The 21,366-nt window shown below is 44.2% G+C and overlaps 1 long non-coding RNA gene and 1 pseudogene across 3 annotated transcripts in view; one reads left to right on the forward strand and one right to left on the reverse strand.

Annotated features, from left to right (window-relative positions):
* The first annotated feature begins 1,889 nt into the window (after nt 1–1,889).
* On the forward strand, nt 1,890–2,457 carry LOC116083891 (annotated as a pseudogene).
* A 17,513-nt stretch (nt 2,458–19,970) lies between these two features.
* The window catches only part of LOC116083676, a 4,087-nt gene continuing 2,691 nt past the window's right edge, over nt 19,971–21,366 (reverse strand). The window contains exons 3-4 of one of the 3 annotated variants that reach the window (XR_004115855.1): nt 20,694–20,813; nt 19,971–20,446 (exon numbers count right to left, since the gene is read on the reverse strand). This is a non-coding gene — a long non-coding RNA (uncharacterized LOC116083676). Of the gene's footprint in view, nt 20,447–20,693; nt 20,857–21,366 lie in introns of all 3 variants that reach the window. The other 2 variants (XR_004115856.1, XR_004115854.1) reach the window with 2 other exon arrangements.

Below are 21,366 nucleotides of genomic sequence, written 5' to 3' on the forward strand. Positions count from 1 at the left end.
CCAGCCCTTTACTTAACATCAGGCAAACATCAGAACATATCAAAGAAGAGAAGCTAATTTGGGGGTCTTGGAGGGGGTGGGCTCTTCTTCCTCTCTAATGGTTTGGTTTGGTTTGGTTTGGTTTGGTTTAATTTGGTTTGATTTGGCTTTTATAGGCAGGGTTTCTTTGTGTAACAGGCCTGGCTGTCCTGGAGCTTACCCTGTAGACCAGTCTGGTCTTGAACTCACAGAGTTCTTCCTGCGTCTGTCTGCCTCTGCACTAAGTGCCAGGATTAAAAGCATGCACCACCACAGCCTGGGCAGTGCAACTCACTTGCTTGGGTATTTACAGTAAAACTGAGCAAGAGGGAACTTACAGCATTCCATTTTTGGCTTCAGTCAATGGAAACTATCCATCTCAGGATAACAATGTCAAGAAAAATTTGAATATCCATCCACAAATATATACACGCGGATGTATATTTAATTTACATATACACACATACAAACACACTTACCTACATAAACACTATATGCAATGCAAGTATGTGTACACACACACATACACACACACATACATCAAAAAAGTAAAAACATTCTGCAGGACCATAGGGAAACCCCAGAGTGCAGCTTGCAGCCTGCTGCATGGTTAAGACAGCTGAGCATTGAAACTTAACTCCTTCTGAATCCACAAAGGCCAGGAGCACAAAAGGTACACATAATGATCAGGACTTAATACAAAAAGGCAAGGTACTTGACCAGGCATTTAAGCACAGTGCCTGAAATTTAACAGAAGGCTCTACAACAAGCTTTCAGCACAGGTGTGTTCAAGTCTTTAAATCTGGGAGGGGCTTAAATGAGCACAGAGGAAATCCTTGTATGTTATTTATGCTATTAATGATCTCCGGACTAGAAGTCTATCTTCCTATGAATAAAGTGTATGCTTCCCAGAGACAACCTAAGGGACACTTTAGTATAGTTTCAAAGAAATTACAAAATGAACTTAGAATGTATCCATATCTCCCTATATGTCAGAGTGTCCATCCAATGGTCTATCACTTAAAATCTGAATGGAGCGTAGGGAAACTGGAGGATCACAGTGTTGGCTAACAAATCAGACAGATGACTCATCTGGTTAATATTTTATATGAACAGTAGCCTGAGATGTGAGGCTCACACTAAAGCTCTAGCAGTTGGGCAGGTTTTAAGCTACTAGAAGAAAGCCAAACTTCTGCATAAGCTGGCAGAGACCAAACATAAGCAGACAAGTAATTAAACTAGTCTACCTGTATCAACTGGCATCTCTTACTTCTGTGTAACTTGGGTGCAAAGCAAAAGGGGTGCAGGAGAGAGAGATAGAGAGAGGGAGGGAGAGGGGAGAGGAACAGGGAGGGGGACCAAAGGGGAGAAGGAGCAAGAGACGATCAAGAAGGAGCAATTACTTTATGAGAGTTTCACAGGCACTTGTGGAGTCCAGTGTGGACATGGATCTGGGGACTAAACTGCTGAGTGAGTGTTAACTTACAGGTGAAATTTGGCATTTACCTGTGACCTTGGGTTTTCTAGGTAACTTAGGCATTTCTAGGTAACTTAGGTGGACTTGAGCAGATATAAGGGGAATTGGGTATCTATAATCAGATGTGTACATTTGGGGATTTTCTGGTACACTTGAGCAGGTATATCCCTATGCAACATTCCCTATACAAAGGATCCAGTCCTATTCCCAGTTATGTTTAAGATGGAACATGAAGAGAGGTGTGAATCTGGGTTCTCTTTTGTGGAGGGCTTCCCATGAGACCTTCTCATGCTGAACACCTGGGCTATCCAGGAGCTCCCACATCTATAATCCTGAAGCAGGCTAAGAGGTAAGATCTTCACAAAAGCAGAGACCAAACTCGGGATATGACAAGATGGCCAGGCTGCCCTGCAGGATCATCAAGGAAACCCAGTGTCTGCTGACAGAAACAGTTCCTGGCTTTAAAGCAGAACCAGATGAGAACGCCCGTTTGAGGGAGGGACTTCTAAACTTGAACTGTTCCTTCCAGAAGAATACTCAATGGCAACACCTAAAGTACATCTCATGAGCAAAATTTATCATCCTACAGGTTGGGAAGAATATGTTTAGATATTTTGAAAGATAAGTGGTCCCCAGCACTACAGAACCACACAGTTCTGCTATCAATCCAGGCTTTGTTAAGTGTTCCTAATCCATGTGATCCATTAGCAAATGATGTAGCTGAGCAGTGGAAGGCCAACAAAGCCCAAGCCATAGAAGCAGCTAGAGCACGGACTAGGCTGTATGCCATGAACAAGTCAATCAGATCATCAAGTGTACACCACTTCTCCTGTTCTGCCAAGACTTCTTCCTCTTTTTGTCTGCATTTAATGGACACAGTCTTAGAAACATTACAGAATAAAAGCCCAGGCATCTTCATCTTTGTTGATTACATGCACATTAGCAAATCTGTCTTGTTCTGATTCACTGTTGTAAAGCAAGGGAAGAGGCAAGAAGTATCATCTGGGTTGCTGAAAGACATTGAGAAGCAGGACTCTCTGCTTTGACGCATTTCCCCATCATGGGGGAAAGTAAAGTACAGAACACTGTGAATGAAGGTAGTTGTCAGAGTTAAGTGCCAGAGGCATGGGCGGTTTTATTTTATTTTTTAGGGGGAAAGTAGTTTTATTTTAATTTTATGACCTCCTTCCCCACTCCCCAAGGGACCTAATTGCAGTGGTTAAATGCAGCTAACCAGTTTTTTAGGATATGCTCTCTAGCCAAGTCTAACTTTAGATGCTGTAGATGGACAAGCTTGATTGTCTGGACCAAAATGGGAACATTAAATAAACATCACAGCCCAGCCCTCACTAATAACATTGTGGCTTTGCTGTCAAGTGTGGATTCTCCGTCCCCCACCCCCACCCCCAAAAGACTAAGAAAAAGCTTGTGACCATGTTGTATGGTTTGTCTGGAAACTTCTCTAAATCTTATGTTTTAGTAAAATATGTTTTGCCATGCTAAAAAAAAAAAAAAAAAAGTGAGATCCTCCCTTGTAGTCACACAGAAGGGATGCCTTCCTTGCTTGCTGCTATGACACCCACCCCCATTCTGCCTGTGCTGTCTCTGCAAACAGAATTGCTAGTCTTGTTCTAGACAGAACAGCTTTGGCTAAGGAGATGTTTTGTTCCTATACCCGGAAGCTCAGCAATGTTCTCTGTGTTCTCAGTGAAGTGGCCAGTGACTTCCAACTCCTGAGGTTCTACATCCCCAGGCTGACTGAACTCATTTTGCTTCAAGTACTACATTTGGCTGGGTTGCTGTGGGACTCTTCCCTGAAATTATATATATGGCTCTGTTATCCAAGGGGACTAGACAGTAAATCCTGTGCACTTGTGGCCCTGCCCTGAGAAGACACAATGTGGATCATGAGGCACCATTGGGAGAATGACTGTGTCTAGTGAAGAGTGGCCCATCCCATGTTCAATGACCTTCTGTATCCTCCTCCGTTGTTCTACATGCCAGGAACACACAAAGACCTGCTAGCCTGACAAGTAGATGCTGGAGCATGCCTTGTATAGAGGGAAAACAAGGTAGTAATGAGAAATACATACACACACACATGCACACACACACACATACACATGCACAGACACACACACACACAAGCATGCATGTACATATACACATGCACACATTCACACATGCATGCATGCACGCATGCACATACAGATGCACACGCATACATACTCATCCTCATACACACACATGCACCCATGTACACAGGCTCGCATACACTCCCTTACACATACTCACACATGCATGCACTCACACACACAGAGCAAAGCAGTTTGAAATATTCCAGTGGAACGCAAACATCTGAGAGGTGTTGCTGCTTCTCTTCAGACCATGATAATCCTACAAATATAGAAACAAAAACTGAGGTTTTAGGGGATCTGTTTGCAAGGGCATCTAATGATTTCTTCTCAAATCTCCGAATACTCTCACAGTCTTTTCTGTTCAAATACTCTCGAAGCTTTGTTAATTTTTCAAGGAGTTTAAGTTGGAATGACTTGCCAATCTCAGAAACACAGGCATCCAATCCAGGTCCAGCCACACACTCTGTTTATTTTTCTCCTAATGAAAAGTGTGACAAGCAAATAATTAATCTGAAAAGCCAGCATAAATTAGAGTCCATGGCCACAGAACAGACTGCTTTTGAAGGCTGCTTTAGAGCTTGTGCTTCAGAGAAGGCTGCCCTCAACCATCGCAATGATCTAGTCCAGCCTGCGCTTGCTTCATCGAATGGAATGCGCGATGTGTCACAGCATAACAAATTATTTGTGTTGGATTTATTTCAACGAATTCCCTGTCTTCTCCCAGTTTCAAGAGAGTAAGCCCCGGGTTTTTAAACATTGTGAAAACAACCAGATCTGAGAGACATTATATCCACAACAAAGGGAGACCGGTCACCAGCACAGTTACGTTGTCTTTTGAACAACAAGTCAATGCAGACAGAAGTAAATGACAGTTAATTACAAATTACATTCTGGTTGGGGCTGAGCAGGCCTCTCGCCTTGAATAATGATCAGGCCCTCAGGCACTCACCTGCCTGTGAGGGACCTTGTGAGGCACAGTCTGGGGTGTGGGACAAGTTTCAAAACAAGCAGCTAAACACAAAAGCTTATTGGATTACAAAGATTTAGGAAAAGCATTCAGATCTCTCTGGTCACCAGTGGGAGGGGTCTGGTTCTAGGGTGAGGATACATACACACACACACACACACACACACACACACACACACACACACACCACACACACACACACCCCTGCAGGCTTTGAATGTGAGATTCAGTTTCTGTGTGAGGAAAGGGGTCCTTGTTTGCTAAGGACGACAGACTTCTCTGGTGCTGAGCAAGTACTCCAAGGAAGAATAGTAGATGCTGTGCACACTGTAGCCAGCCAATTGATGGCTAAAATTCTCAGATCACCTTAAACCCACAGACAAATGAAAACAACCATGTGTCCAGGTTATATATAATGTTATCGTCACAATAGGCTTTTCATCACCATCAGCTGACATTTTGATTTATTAATAATGTTTTTACATTTATCTAGCTTAAACAGTCAATGAACTTATTACATTTTAAGTGAAAATCCAAGTCAATCTATTTGCAAAAAATAAGACAGTGTCGAAAATAATTAATGTCATTGTTGGTGCATTGAAAAGACCTTGGTTTTTGTAATTCACTATAGCAATTTCTATTCATTTAGATGAGCTAAGCGCTTATTGTTAAAGACAAAGGACCTAACATTTTGACATTGAGCTCATTGGTTAAATTAGAAACCTTAACAATCCAAGGCCACACTGTGTGCAACAAGGCCCAGCAATAGAGGATGGGATGGGGTGCTTTGGGATTAACAGGCAACAGACACTCTTGTCCTGGCTTCCCTTTTAGATCTTATTGGAGTGTCCAAACAAAGATGGTTGGAAACCATTCTTTAATGAGACCCTTCAGCAAACTGAGACAATCTCTCACTGTTTCACCCTCTCTGTCCTCCCCAGCCCTGTGTGTGTGTGTGTGTGTGTGTGTGTGTGTGTGTGTGTGTGTGTGTGTGTGTGTTTTATCTCTCTATAGCCAAGCTGCGTGCTGTGGCTGAGTTACTCAGAGACAGTAGAATGGCAGTGACTTCACGGGAAGCCTAAGCTACATGATGAGTTCCAGGCTGTCCCATAGTGTAACACCCTGCTTCTCACAACAGAACAGCAACTCCCTTGGTACAGTAAGTAATCCTAAAAACCAAACACTAGCTTGTATAAAGCCTCCCCACAGCGAAAGAAATAGTCAACAGAGTGAAGGACATGCTACAAAATAGGAAAGATTTGTTACCAGCTGTACCTCTGACAGTTTCAATGCATAGTTTTCCAGAACACCTCCTGAAATGACCTCTCATCCTCTTCACACCAACTTTCTACATGAGAAGAAAAAATGTCAACTCTATTTTTGCAGAAGACTGATATCTGTGATCCATAAAAAACTCAAAAATCTAAACACCCAAACATCAAATCGTATTGTACTATCAACTAGACAGTTCTTAGAAGAAGAGACATGAATGGCCAAAAAGTATTTGAAGAAGTGTTCAACACTCTTAGCCATTAGAGAAGAGCAATTACAAGTACTTTGATATTCTATTTTACCTTAGCTGTCACCAAGACAACACATGTTGACCAGAAAAGAGGAATCCTCAACATGGCTGGTGGCATCAGTATTTACTAGGAAAAGATTTTAGTGTACACTCAAACTAGGGAGTTGCTAAAAAGAGGGGTATCATGGACGAATAAGACATACCCAAGCATGAGTGTAGGCTTCATAAGGGGTTACAGATTAAGTGTCTAAATGGGCTTTTTTGTTAGTTTGTCAAGAGTGTTTTAAGGGAGAAAGGACTCATTTTGGCTCACAGTTGAAAAGTGAAGTCCATAATGGTGCAGCAGTCCTTGTTAGCATTCACAGTGGTATAGAAGAAGTACTTGATAGCATGCAGGCCATTCAGCTGGCCTTTCCTCAGGGACCTAGCAACTGCTGATGTCATGACCTGCTGCTGCCAGGTATGATAGATAGGTGTGTGCTGTGGATAGAAAAGATCCACTGGGGCACTCCAGCTGTCTGTTCCCAGCATCCCTTGTCTCTGTTCTCTGCTACCATCTACTTGGCTGCCTACTACAAGTCCACATCTCTACCTCTATCCCTTTCCCAGGCCTTTCCTCCTCTCCCTCTCCCAATAAATCTCTTTCACAAAAGGTCTGTTGCATGTTGTTATTTCTCAGAGGCACATCGTAGCATGGACCAGGGAAGGAGACCCCCTCATGCATTATATTTCATAACAATCCTGGTGGTGGGAGCTTGAGGCAGGTGGTCACACTGCCTTCACAGTCAGGAAGCAGAGAACTAAGGTCCCTTTCGACTTTCACAACTTCCATTAGGAAATGGTACCAGCAGAAGTGGGTAGGTCTTCTTGCCTCAATTAAACTAATCAGGATAATCCTTCACAAGGCCTGCCAAGAAGCCTATCTTCCTGGTGTTCTAGATCTCATCAAGTTGACAATTGAAATTAATTAACTAATTGAGATTAACAGAGTGTCTTTGTAAGTGATGTTGGTAGCTTCCTGAGTTGCATCTCAAAGGATTGTTAAGGGCCCTAAATGAGGGTTCCTGTTGTGTCCTGGATAGGATTACAGGGATAAAGAAAGACTCTAAAATAAGGTCACAAGGGAACTTGTAGGCTCCAGGTTTACCTGGAGGAAGGAGGAAGGCCAATCAAGGGCCTTATAGGCATAGGCCTCGTTGAATTTCTTATTTGAAATTTCTCTCTAGAGAAGGTAAATGTGGTCTTGGCTTTCTTTCTTGTTTTGATAGACTGTCTGCAAGAAGGCAATGTAAGAGAAAGGAAAGGGTTTATTTGCCTTACAATTTCAAATTATTGACCATCACTGTGGAGATGGAGGAAACGGGAGCTTAAAACAGCTGGTCACAGTCCATCCACAGTTAAGAATATGAGTTAATGTGTGCATGCTAATGTTCAGCCAGCTCTCTTCTGTTCAGTCTAGTGTCCACTCCAAGAAATACAGCTGCCCACATTCAGGCCAGTCTCTATGCCTCAGTAACCCAGCCAGTAAAATCACACACACTTGCCCACAAGCCAACCTAACCCAAGTCTCACTAAGACTCCATTCCCAGTTGACTGTAGATTGTGCCAAGTGAAAAATCAAAACAGACCCCTCATATACTAGTATGGGTAATATGACCCAGCTTCATCACTCCTGGGTACCAGACTGAATGTACATCAACAGATGAATGGGTAAAGAAAGTACGGTGTAGATATATACAATGAAGTTTTATACAGCCAAAAAGAAGAATGAAATCCTAATGTTTACAGGCAAGTGGGTGGAACATTGCCTGTTTTCTCTCTTACACAGACTCTCAGTTATATAAATAGGATATGAAACAGAAGAGGGCCCCGAGAGGGGAGGAAGGTGTTCAGAGAAAGGGAGAAGGACAGTAGGAGAGGTAATAGGGGAAAAGAAAGAAAATGGTTTGTATGTTTCTCTCATGACAGAATGGAAATTTAGCACAGATTTTTGACAAGCAGAAGGGAGCCATGGGGAATGTAGGGTCAGGGAATGGGGAACATGGCACTAGAGAGGTGAATAAGAGAAAGACATGAGACCTATGGTTTTGTACACTAACTAAAATAAATAATATAAAACCACACATATATTCCCAAAGTCCTGGATAACTGAGGCAAGTGTCACCTCAAGATGCAGGTCAGTCTGTATTAAAACAAACTAAAAAGGTAAAGGCTAAATTATAATAAATAAATAAATAAATAAATAAATAAATAAGTAAATAAGCTAGCTGAGGAGGAGAAGGAAAAGGAGAAGAAGAAAAAGAGGAAGAAGAAGAAGAAGAAGAAGAAGAAGAAGAAGAAGAAGAAGAAGAAGAAGAAAAGGAGGAAGAGGAGGAGGAGGAAGAGGAAGAAGAAGAAGAGGAAGAAGAGGAAGAAGAGGAAGCAAGAGGAGGAAAAAGAGGAGGAGAAGGAGGAGGAGGAAAGGAAGGAGAAGGGGAGGGAGAGGGGTAGGAGGGGCTTGGCTTTTATACCACAAAACTTGAAAGCTCTTTTTCAGAAAATAGATTTTCTTCATTAAAATTGGCAGCTATTGGGCTGGGGGAAAAAAAACCCTCAGCAGTTAAGAACACTTGCTACCTTTGCAGTGGACTGGGTTTCAGTCCTGAAAATCAGCTGGTGACTAACAACCACTCATAACTCCAGTTACAGGGGATCTAGCACCTTCTTCTGACCTCAGACATTTACACACACGTGGTGCATATACAGAGGCAAAACACTTTTACATATAAAAAAACACTTTTACATATAAAAAGGTAATTTTTAAAGGGGAGCAGCCATCATGCTTGCCACCCAAAGGATTAAAATCAATTAGGGTTGGGGATTGCATCCTCGGATCCTTCTCTTCCCCAGCAAAAGAACAGGATCCTTTCAAGTCTGCAGGGAGGGGTGGGAGTGCCTGCCTTATCATGGTAAGGTGAGGCTAACTGCCAGGACAGTGACACTAAGATCCACCTGTCATCGGTATCAGTGTGGTGAGGCATCGACTTGTCTTGCCTGGCTGGAAATCCTATGAACTACATCCAAGAGGCAGGGATACTTAACCCAGCCCTGTCCCACTGCACTACATGTGGCCTCTGTCAAATGTGGGCAGTGTGCAGAATGACAGTAAATCTATAAGCAGTGGCACAATCTGCCATCAGACAGGCGCATAGGCCAACCTAACATCACTGAACTGCATCATGAGGAGGGTGGAAGACAAGGCCTAATGATGACCTCACTGAGCACTATCAGAGGGGGTCAGGAGCAATGTGGACTGGGATCCTTTAGCTCAGGTGGTCCTCCAAGGGACGCAGCAGAGTCTTGGGTGACCTGACTCTTAGGACAAGAGTGTGGAGAGCAGCCAGAGCTTATCCTCACTCCTGTGCTCAATTCCATTCTGATGCTGAGGTAAGAGTGTGGGTGTTGGCCAGTGTTGAGGATTTCTTTCTACACCCTGAGTGGACATGCTGAGATACTCAGGCTGAACGTGCTGGTGGCAACCACCCAGCATTTTATCATGTCGTGGTAAAATTGCCTGAGTAAATGGGTTGACAAGGAAATGACATTTCCAGGTTTTCTTTCAAAGGACCAGGGTTCCAGACACCCATGCAGCTGCTTCCAGTACTCATTAGCGTGTGCTTTCTCTAGTAATCATTGGTATCCCAACGGAGTGTCACGCTTACACGTGAAACTAAGAACTCATTTTCTGTTCTCCCTACACTATGCCTTTTTATTTCTGCTTTCTTTTGTTAGTTGAAGACAAGATTTTCTTGGGTTAAAAAAAAAAAAAAACCAGGAGGAGAAGAAGCCAGTTGAATAGTAATATGGTAATATGGTTCTTTCATGTATATGCAAGAAAAAGATCTTTTCACACCTTGATGAAATTAGCATAAATTTAAATACTAATGAATTGCCAGTGACTGGTTAAGAATATCAAGAAAGAAGCTCATTCTCCGCTGAGGTCCCCAGGAAGCAGGGCAGACTCTGGAGGCACCTGGAGGCTCATGGCATGACCAGATGCGAAGTCTTTACCCAAGACTGAAAGCCCTGGCAGTGCAAAGGTAGTAAGGTCACATGGTCTCCTCAGGAAAAAGTTTTCTCAAAGTGGGAAGTTGAGCCCAAGTGAAAGCCAGCCTAGGTCTGGGATGAGCCAGGCTCCTTGAGTAAGAGCCTTCCTTCTGCTGCTTGGTAAAACAAGAAGCATCTCGTCCTCACTATGCTGCTTTGCTGGGTACCTGATTGACAAGAGACTGGGCATGATTCCTGGACTTGGATGCCTTGTGGCAGTATGGTAGTTGGCTCAGGTTCTGTGGGGGCTTCTTTATTTTATTTTTTTATTTTTTATTTATTATATTATTATTATTATTATTATTATTATTATTATTATTATTATTATTGAGACAGGGTTTCTTTGTATAGCCCTAGCTGTCATGGAACTCACTCTGTACACTAGGCTGGCCTCAAACTCAGAAATCCGCTTGCCTCTGCCTCCCAAGTGCTAGGATTAAAGGCCTGTGCCACCACTGCCCAGCAGCTGTAGGGGCTTCTTTAAGGTACAGGTGTTTATTAAGGACATCAGCGAGCCATTGTGGATGGTGCTCCTGTTCTATCTGTGTATCTGGAGAGATTTTTGTGGAAATGTTCCTGGTGCTCCACTTGTTCAGGGGGTTGGGTGATTGGAGGTGAGCACAGGGTCCTTTACTACGGCATCTACAAAAGCAAACAGTTGTTCCTTGTTGAGTAAGCCATCCTGTGCTTTCTGCAATGCTTTCCCACTACTCAGGGTCATGCTGCACAGCTGGGCTTGGTCACATCGCCAGCTCAGCAGGACATTGCTTTATGTTATTTTCTACTTTTTTTAGATAGAGTCTTGCTGCTTAGATCAGGCTGCTTTTAAACTGGCAGTCCTACTGCCTTATCCTCCCCAACACTAGGATTACAGACATGCATAACCTCACCGTACCTGGCTTAGTCTGGAAGTTTAACCCAATGTCTCAACATCTAAGTCTTGAATACAGGCAGAGCCTGGAGAACCAGGCTGTGTGTGTCCACATGCAGAGCAGGAAGGCCACCATCATGAAGGCTTCAAGCAAGGGGCCTCTAGCTGCTTTTCTGTTGATTATTTTCATTTGACAATGGGTAGTTGTGGAAGTGTGTTCAGTACACTCGTGTATATTTTTGTGTATATATATATTTGTATATATATGTACATGATGAATTTCATCTCATGCTTTTATTCTCTATCCTGTCATTACCCCCCATCTTCATTCCTACTGTCCCTTTCCTAGATTCATGACTCTGGTGTTTATTTTGTGACTCATGTACTTTAATCAGGGCTATCTATGTGACCATTGGGTTGGAACTCCCCACAGGAGCTTGGTGTTGTCACTAGTGGAGAGACAAATGAAAACAATACTTTCTCCTCCTCCTTTATCAGTAGCAATAGTTCAGCACTGATGGTCACAGCTCTCTGAGCCCCTCTTCATTCTACACTTGACTATTGGCAGGTATGGGCTGGTGAGATGGCTCAGCAGGTAAGAGCACTGACTGCTCTTCCGAAGGTCCTGAGTTCAAATCCCAGCAACCACATGATGGCTCACGACTATTGGCAGGCACATCTTTGTGAAGATCTAGTGTAAACACCTGGCTTGAGTTTATGGGTATAATGGCTATGCTTTGCCCAAATGACTGCATTTCTTGACAATTCTATCTATCAGTGGGCTCCTATATTCTTCTCATCCCCTTGTCTGAAATGCCCATGAGCCTTAGAGGGAGTGGTATAAACATCTTGTTAAGGGTTGAAACTTCAGTCCCCATAACTGAGTGGGGGAGGGGTTGATAATAGAACTACTAAATGATTATAGGTCTGTTCATCAAGTATCAGTTTACCAGCAAACCTGAGCAGGGTAGGTCTAAGTATTTTTGTTGAGACTCACATGTATGTGTGTGCACATATATGTGTGCCATGAATATATATGTGTACAGGTATGCAGTGTGTAGAGACCAGGAGAGGATGTCAAGTGCCCTCCTTTCTTAATGTCTTTTCTCACATCTAGAGATCACTATTTCCTCCATTCTCCACTGAGAATCACAGTCAAAAACTTAAGACTGAATAGTGAATGCCCAACTCATGTTTATTGTTTGTGCTTTAGTTTGTTCCTAGGCTTTTAGGGATTGATAGGCAATCATTCTACGACTGAGTCACAACACCAGCCTCAATGTCAAAGTTATATGTAGTATGCATGTATGTATGTATATAAAATATATGTAATATATATATTTGAATTTTTAACATAAAAATTTAATATCATTTCCTTCTCTTCCCTCCTTCTAAAACATCCTATAAATCTCCACACCCCCACCTCAGCTTTTTCTATCTCTCTCAAATTCATTTCAATGTCAAACTTAAAGGTGAAGAAAAATCCGGTGTTGCTCCTTCATCAGGATACATCAAAGCAATGCATAATGGATCTCAAGCTGTACCTATAGAAAGGGAAAACTTAGTCTTAGTTTAGCAAATGTCTCTACTTTGAAAATCAGATTTCATTGGGAAGGCTTGTATCTGATTGTTATTCTTTATTCTCAACTTCCCTGGATTTGAGTGATCTAGGAGATATATCTTTGGATGTGTGCTTCCAGAGACAGAAGGTAGAAGTCCTGCCATAATGTGAGAGGCACTATCCAGTGAACTATCAGACTATAGTTAAAATAGAACTATTTTACCCACTATCAGATAATACTGGGTAAAATGGAAAGAAGACTGGAGAGAAGTATAGCTCTTACCTCTCCTCAAGAAGCTGAGACTTACAGAAAGACATAACTAGTCAAATGCAGAGAGCAACTGACCAGCCCCAACTGACACATCTCTTCTGTAACTCCTACACCTAAAGCTCAGGGACTATCATGAAAGAGAGAGTGGAAATATTGTAAGAACTAAAGGAACAGGAACTTTCCTCTCTGAGTGCATTTTTTTAGCTCTGATAGGGAAGCTCCAGCCATAAAATCTCAACAAGGCCTGAACAATTCCAACAATGGTTGATGTCTCAACAATGTTGGGGAGAATCATCTCCCAGGCCTCACCTCCAGTTGAGGAACTCTAAGCTGAGAATTTCCCGCTTCTCAGCAACTATTAACAATTGCTGAGAAGTGGGAAATCGGCCTTTCCCAGGTTGGAGTCCCTTGTTTATCTATCCGATACCAAATGATCAGCTCTAGAAAAATAAACATACAAGTGACACTGACTGGACTCAGCAGGTTATATTTGTAGGTTGATTTATCTCTATGTACGTGAAACAACAATGGCTAAAGAGAAGGATGAGGTGAACTTGGGAGGGAAGAGGGAGAGCTAAGGAGGGGGGAGGGAGTGTTAAGAAGAGTAGGAGGGAGGAAAGGAAGGAGAGGGGAGAAATAATATTATCTTTGAGTTTAATTTCAAACAATAAATTTAAAATATGTTTTATTATTACTTATGTGTATGTATGTGTGTCTGCAAGTTTATGTTGTATGTGTGCAGGTTCCTGGAGAGGCCAGAAGAAGGTTCAGATCCATCAGAGCTGGAGCGGGAAACAGTTAAGAACCACCCAGTGTGGTGGTAGAAATGAATAGAAGTTGGCTCCTCAGAAGAGCCCTAAGTGCTCTTAGCTTCTGAGCCATCTTTCCAGCCTCAAAGTCCCATGTTTTAAGAAGAACTACACCCACCTGTGTGTTAACACTGGGCTCTTCAAGGATTTTACCAGGAAAGTGTTGAATCCCCTACCCACAGGAATTGGAGAGGCCAGGAGCTCAGCACAGAGCCTCATGCCAAAGGTGACTGCTGTAACAAGACCACTGGTCCCAGACATTGGTTTGAATCCAGTTGAAAGACAAGGAAGCCATTAGACATGGACCAAGAATCTCACTGGACCCTTCCTTCCTATTAACAAGAAACACAAGCCGTCATAGGACACTTGGAGGTAGATGCTTCTGGGATAATGGGAAGATCTGGTTTGAACAAGTTCCACCTGCATCTCTCCCTGAGCTTGAAGACAATTTTGGCTATTAGCACTCCAGTCTTCCCTAAATTAACAGTATTGTAAGAGGTGTTCTGACCCTGACTTGAATTTGGAAAGTATTCGGATCTCTTGTTTCTTAGGGAAGGGGTTTGTGGTTACCTGTGTTTTCTAAGAGGGGTATGAGTCTTCTTTGTTTTCTCTGTGAGGGGTTCTGACATCCTTCCCTGTTCCCATGCTCTCTGATTTGAGTGACTTCCTGCCTCTGGAAAAAGCAATTAGGATGCAGACCATCAGGTATGCAGGTCACTCAATGAAGAGTAAGGCCAAGCTGTCCTGAGTTCTTATCTATGTAGAGGTGGGGCTGATGGAAACCTCTGCATGGGATGAGCCTCCACCTTGAGATCCTAGCTTCAAGTGTAACCCTCCAGATGGGCACAGAGGCCATGGGTACACAGCTGGCTCATCGTCATTGGCACAACCTGTCCACCACTTTCCAAAGGAAGAATTGCATCCAGACTTCTGTCTGACATTTCCTCCTTGTGCCCTGTACTCCAGAGGCCAGCAGGTGATCTCAAACTCTGGATGAGAATGCATTTCTTTTACAGAAGACATCTGTTAGCCCCTCCCTTCCCCAGAAGAAGCAAAGTCACAAGGCAGCAAGCAGCTGCATGTAATGCTGATGACAAGATCAGGACAATAGAGTTGATTCTTCAGGCCATTGTCCCCTACATCACTACTGGAAAACATTTCAAACTTCTTAGAAGATCTTACTGTACAGAACATTCTGGTTGGTCAACCATTGAATCATTAGTAAAAGTAAAGGAATCTTACTACACACAGTGCCCTTCAAAGTTTTGCTGTTCCTGGTGTAGATTGGGAACCTGATGGGTGAAGAGATGAACATCCCCATACTGTACCAGGGACAGGACCATAGTTCTGGACTTGCACTCACTTTCTTCCAAAGGAAACTGCACACTATACACCTCTATGTGTGTTAGTCTCTTTAAGGGCAGAGCAAGTGTGGTCTAAAAAAGACTCACAATCTCTCCTACCTTATAAAGAAAAAAGACGGTCCTGGGGAAGTCAGCTGATATTGTGAGATTAAATTGTGTAATCAGATAAAGTATGGCTTGGGAGAGACTAGGAAGGTGTCTCTCCTAAGGAGCTGGAGGATATAACGGCCAGTTTTGGTAGAAGGGCTTTTTAACCTGTCCAAATATCCTTATACAAGCAGGGGCTTAGACATTCCAGAAAAGGGACCATTGTGTACATGATAGGGGGCCAAAGGAGAAGCAGAATCTGCCAGGAAGGTCACTGAAGGCCTCTAAGAATTTACATTACAGGTCCTGTGGGGAGGATGGCTAATAGCCAAAGAAGGACATGTCATAGGGCCTGTCCTTAGAGTCCCATGACTGTTCTGGAGAATGAACTTCACATGGGTGGGGTGGGTGCCTGTCTATATGCAGTAGAGTGAGGGAGTAGTAAGACTCAAGCCATCAGTAGTTTGTTGGCAGTAGGTCCAACAGGCTCCCCACAATGGGTTTGTTACAGATGCTGGAGAGAAGCTGAGAAGCTGAATCTCCTGTTTATGACCCAAGAGGCCTGGTTAGAACATATAGACATCACAAAGGGTGAACTATGAAGCTAATCACCATGAAAAATTAGACCAATGGAAATTCAGGCTCGGAGAATAAAGGATACCTTCTCAGTTGAACTAAGTTAAAGAGACACTCGTATATATCATTGGTCCCATAATCAATGTCATAGACTTCACTCCACACTAATGTCCCCCAGTGATCCTGTAAGCAAATTTATGGGACCTTGTCCAGAAAGTGGAACCTGCAACTATCACACCATCAGTACCCCAAAACCAGTGCCAAGCTTCTCCATGAGTCCCCTAAATCACCCTTTTTTTTACACATGCATTCTCTAACCTCCACTGTGTGGAAATAGAACAATGCTGATAGCAAACACTGAAGGGTTGTCAGTTTCTCCATGACCTTAGAGGAATGGAACATATATAGTAAGGTCAGCACCAGGACAACCTTGGTTCAACTGTCCAAAGGTCCAGGCTAAACGTGGCTCAGTTACAGGGGCCCACAGTCTCATGTCCACCTCACCTGAATTGTCTTAATAGGGATTGTGTGTTAGCTGGGATCTGCTGGAGAATCAGCCAGTTGGTAGAATAGGTGCATGCTATAAAGAGGGTCCTTTAGAATGTTTTACACCATTTAGGCCCAGCAATGCACACTGCAACTGCCCAGACCACGAGGCCAGATGCCTTACTGGTTCTGCTATAGCTCTGAACACTCAGTGAATTTCTGGAATGTCAAAGAAACTGAGTTCCAGTGTCAGTGAAGGAACAGCAACAGCAGCAGCCTGGGAGATACACTCACCAGTAGGGAGAGAAAGCAGGCAGGTCTAATCTCTGTTCAAAGATGTTGTCAATCCCTCGGGCAGGGGCAGGGTGGGGTGGGGTTCAGGGCTCCTTATGTGATCCTTCCAGGAAATATTCTTGCAGACCTCCCCAGAGCAGTGTCTCTCAGCTGATCCTACATCTAGTCATATGGACAGAATTAGCTGTCCAATTTATAGGAAATCAGGAGGAGCTGGAAGGGTTGGAAGCCCTGAGCAAAACAAGCTATACTTGAGTACCATGCTGATCAAGTGCCCCTGAACTGAGTGACTCCAGCAGAATAGGCTCCATAGAAATTCCAGCTGCAGCCCAGTCGAAAGTCAATGGAGGCCATAAGACTGCAAGAACTGACAAATGGGGGCACCCTTTCCAGATGGTGTCTCAGAACCCTGTGACCCATGCAGGACTAAGCATGTGACATAAGCTCCATGTAGGGCTACTTCTATACAGCTCTGTGCAAACCAAGTCAGCTACAGCAGATGAGATGAACCTATAGGACAAGGGTCTTCCTAGGATGGCATTATCAGGGACAGGTTCTCCTAGGCCACTCAGGCAGCTATATTCACATTGAAGCTGTGTACTCTCTTTAAGGGGGGAGGAGCTGATTCATCATTCAAAAAGTAGTTCTTCACAGGGGCACATTTAGCTGATAAAATCAGCGACAAGGATAGTAAATTGCCTGGGAGAGCTCAAACAGATCTAAGATAAAGGCGCCAGAGATGAAGTCAAGATGTGTCTGTGGCTTTTGCCCAACACCCCACCATCTGCTGTTGATCTGACGCTGGCCACTTAGCTTCCAGGGCCCCTGACAATCTTTTGTCACCTCTGCTGCCCCATATCAAACTTTCCGGAAACAAAACCCAAGGAAGCAGATAATCAATAATGAGATCAGGGTGCCATCCTGGGAGAGGCTGCTCCCTGCTTTGTGTGTGGAACATTGTTTGGCCCAGGCTGTTTGTCAGGGAGCAATGGGGAGGCACACAGCATGATTGAGTGCTCAGAGATAAGGGCCAGAGGAGGAGGGGAGATCAAGAGGAAAAGAGAGAGGTGAGCTAGCAGTGAGATGGGAAGGAGGGGGAGGGGGAGATGCCTAAGAGCAAGGCAAAAACTCCTGGGCAAGAACAGCCTCTTGGCCCTCCCTCTAACTCTCCTTGACCCTGCATTTCTTAGGTGTCCTTAATGTGTTGATCTTAGGACCCCATTTCACTTCTAGGGCACAGGGACACATGTGCTCACTACACAACCTAGGCTTGCAGAGGTGTCTTCTGAGACACCGGGCATCCGCATAGATCCTTAGTAAACTGCCCTTGCCCCTCTTCACCACTGAGAAAAAGCAGGTGCACCAGCTCTGCAGTGCAGCTCCCAGGTTCCCATGGAATGGACACTTCCACACTACTTCACTTGGGACCTCCTCCAAGTGCTTGCTGTGGACCACAGTGCCAGCTTCAATCCTCAATCCTTAATCACGATGTGGGCACCACATCTTCTAGTGGGTGTACCACATCGCAAGAATGAGGTGCCAGAGCTGTGTGGTGCAGATACTCCATCCTTTCATGGAGGCACACATTTCTCTATAGAATAATTCTCCCCACTCCCTCCTAGAACACCAAGGCTGACTCTAACTCTGTCCTCTTGGACCAGTCAGTGAAATCTGAAGCTTGGCTCACTAGTTTGTTTGAAATAATGTACTCAGCAAAGAGGTTTCCAAGGGATAAAAGGAAATGACATATGCGTGTTTCCCCCTCCTACACACACACACATACACAAATTTGGAGAAATAGTAAATAATGCAGTCCTGTTGCCTCTGAACCTTAGAGTAGGGAAGTTCATTTCCCCCAACCCACGAATCCACATAAACTCCAGGGAAGACTAAACATTTCACCAAAGCATGTTGCTCCCTAAAATCCACTGCATGGGTTTTAAACAAATTTGTTACCAATGAATACAGCCAAACACATCTGCTGTGAACATTCCTCCCTGAGTGACAGGTTGAAGATCCCCTTTAGGAGAAAAGTTTTTTTTATTTTTGAAGCATCTAAGTATTTTTATTCTTGAGGAATTTACTTCTAAATAAGGGCAACATCAAATACTGTCATTGCAAAAGCCTGAGCAGAGTTTCTGGAACCTTCTCTGATAATATCATGTCTACTACAACCAGCCTTCCTTATTAGGCATCTGTCCAGGGCTTGCTCTGTACCATGTGTCCTCTGTTCATGTGAAGGTGGACCAGAAGTCCTCCTATTCCACGGGCACTGAGGAAGATAGTTTAAAGAAGTGTGGCTTGGTAGGTGATGTGGAGCACTGAGAAGTGCATACAAAAGCTGGGGTGAGTGTGATGCAGTGAGCCAGTGACCAAATGGCATATATGCACAGGTCTACTGTCCCATCCCCCAAGCTCCATCCTCAGCTCATCTCTGGCTTTTTTTTTTTTTTTTTTTTTTTTTTTTTTTTTTTTTTTTTTGATGGCAGCTCAGTTACTTCTGAGTTTTAGACTGATTTTTTTGGGGGGGGAGGGAGGAATGAGTTCCTCCTTAAAGCTGAAGGGTTGATTTGAGGAGGAATTGGCAGTAGGCTTCACCCTCTAAGCATTATAATGACAAAGCAGTCTTAAAGGAGCTAATGAAATCCTCACCAAAAAAATACTAATCTGGGTTAAAATTAAAAGAATATCCATAGATAAGGAACTGAACCAGTAAGGTGCTGGGAACATGGGTTAGGAGTCTTAGGAGAGTGGGGGTGGCTGTCGAGGCTGAGAGGAACCTGGGAAGCTAGGTGCTCAGGAGGAAGCTTCTTAGATGAGGGACGGTTTACGTGGGAAGAAAGATACCATGTTCACTTTAAAAAAAAAATAACGAGCACGGTACAAATCAACTAGTATTAGTGAAAGTTTAACATCACTTTGAAAGGAAGCGACTGACCCACTGTGAACGCGCCCAGTACAGCGTGTAGACGGCTGATTAACTGTGTCCCCCTCAGGCAAGTACCTCTCTCTTAAGCGTGGGCCCCCAGAACATTTTGTTTTATTACCTTGCGAGATAAGAGGGGGGAGGCACCTCCTACCTGGGGAATTCATATAGTCAGCTTTGTGTATCCCGGTCTGTTCTCAATTTCATGCAGGGTGCATAATTATAACAGTGTTTAAATTGAGCCCAGAAGAAAGCTGGGTTCAAGTGCAAATTAATTTCAGATTACCACAACAAAGGCAGTCATATCTCAACAAGCTTGCCAGCAAAACACTCGCTGAAGTCCCCAGGCCCCTCCCTTCCCCGACTTACAACAAAGACCTTTCAACTCAAATTAAGCTGATGTTCTCAAACGGTCCCACTGCCCACCTTTCGGGGTTTTATCACTGAGACCTCAGATCAGGCAAACCCGGGGAAGAGACTAGGAGGTGCGCAGGGCTGGAGGGAGGTGCTGGCCCCAGTGGTCACAGCTCCATCAAAACAAATTAAACACTAAGTAGCCCGGCCAAGTCTTCCGGTGTTAAGGAGGGGGTCTGCTAGTGTCAAGGAGGGTATCTTGGAGCTTTCTTTGGTAGGGGAGTAGATAGTTCGGCGAGGTCTGACTTTCCCACTTTCTCTTGCAAAGCTCTGTGCAGACTCCAGGCCTGGGCCTCGGGGGAGCTGGTGGGAGGAAGGGCCTGCGCCAAGGCCAAGCCTCATTACCTCCTCATTACCTCTGGAAGTGAGGGAGAGGGTTTGCATCTGGGGAGCCCAGGCAACGATGTCACTGTGGCTGTCTGCTTACTGCACAGCCGAGCGTGGCGCGGGGCCGCCGTGGGACCCGGGTCTGCTTCCCTTTCCTCCGTGCGATGATCCACTCATTAAGGTTTTTAAGGCAAATTACCGCCGCTTATCATTGTGTCAGCCAGTGCAGCGAGTGAGCCCACTCCAGGGCTGCTGATGGGAGAAACAAACGGGAAAGGCATTTCCAAGTTGGTGCCATAATTCGGTATTGATTGACTTTCCCGGGTTTTATTGGGTTTTGCCCTGCGGACAAATGCATCTGATGCAAACTGAATGCAGCCCATGAGAGTGGACAGTGGCCTCCAGCCTGCAAGTCTGGCCAGCCCTGCGACCCCCGCCCATCCCCCACCCCGGGCTCCCACCGGGGAGTTCACTGCTGGGTCATCTGAGGAAGGTGTACCTGACAGCCTACTTCCTCAGTCCTTTGCGACTTGGGTTATGTTTTCTTTAGGACTGTGTATCTTCTTGCCGAAATATTTTCTTTTGGGTGTTGTGGCATTCATAAGTCTAACCTTGCCTCCTGTCAAGTGACAGAGACGTGGCAGTGATGTAGACTGGAGAATCTGATAATAGAAGGGACTCAGTAACAAAAACAGAGTCTAAAACAGGAGCCAGTCAATCCCAAAAAGCACTTTATGACCTATTATTTTGTTACCTATGCCAATTACATTAATAAAAAAATCAATATATTTTTTAAAAGCGGTATTCAGTAACCACAGGGCCAGAGGCATACTGGAAGATTAGGCTGCCCAGAGGAGGCAGATTCCAATGCTTTTCCAGTCCCTTCTCCACTCTCTCCCCATTCACTCCTCCCTCAGTTCTTGCACTTCCTCCTCCTCATCTTCCCCTTTTCCTCTTTAGTCCTCTCCTCCAGTTCCTCCTCCAGTCTATCCCATACTCCTCCTTTATCCCCTCTAGTGCCCCTCCACCTTGCTCCCCTCTCTCTCTCTCTCTTTCTCCCTCCTTCTCTCTTTTTCTCTCTTTCTCTCCCTCTCCCTCCCTCCTCCTCTTCCTCCTTCTTTTTCTTCTTCCTCTCTCTTTCTCTCTCTCTCTCTTTCTCTCTCTCTCTCTCT

Source organism: Mastomys coucha, unplaced genomic scaffold (assembly GCF_008632895.1).
Source record: "Mastomys coucha isolate ucsf_1 unplaced genomic scaffold, UCSF_Mcou_1 pScaffold8, whole genome shotgun sequence".
In the NCBI taxonomy this organism is placed as follows: Eukaryota; Metazoa; Chordata; class Mammalia; order Rodentia; family Muridae; genus Mastomys; species Mastomys coucha.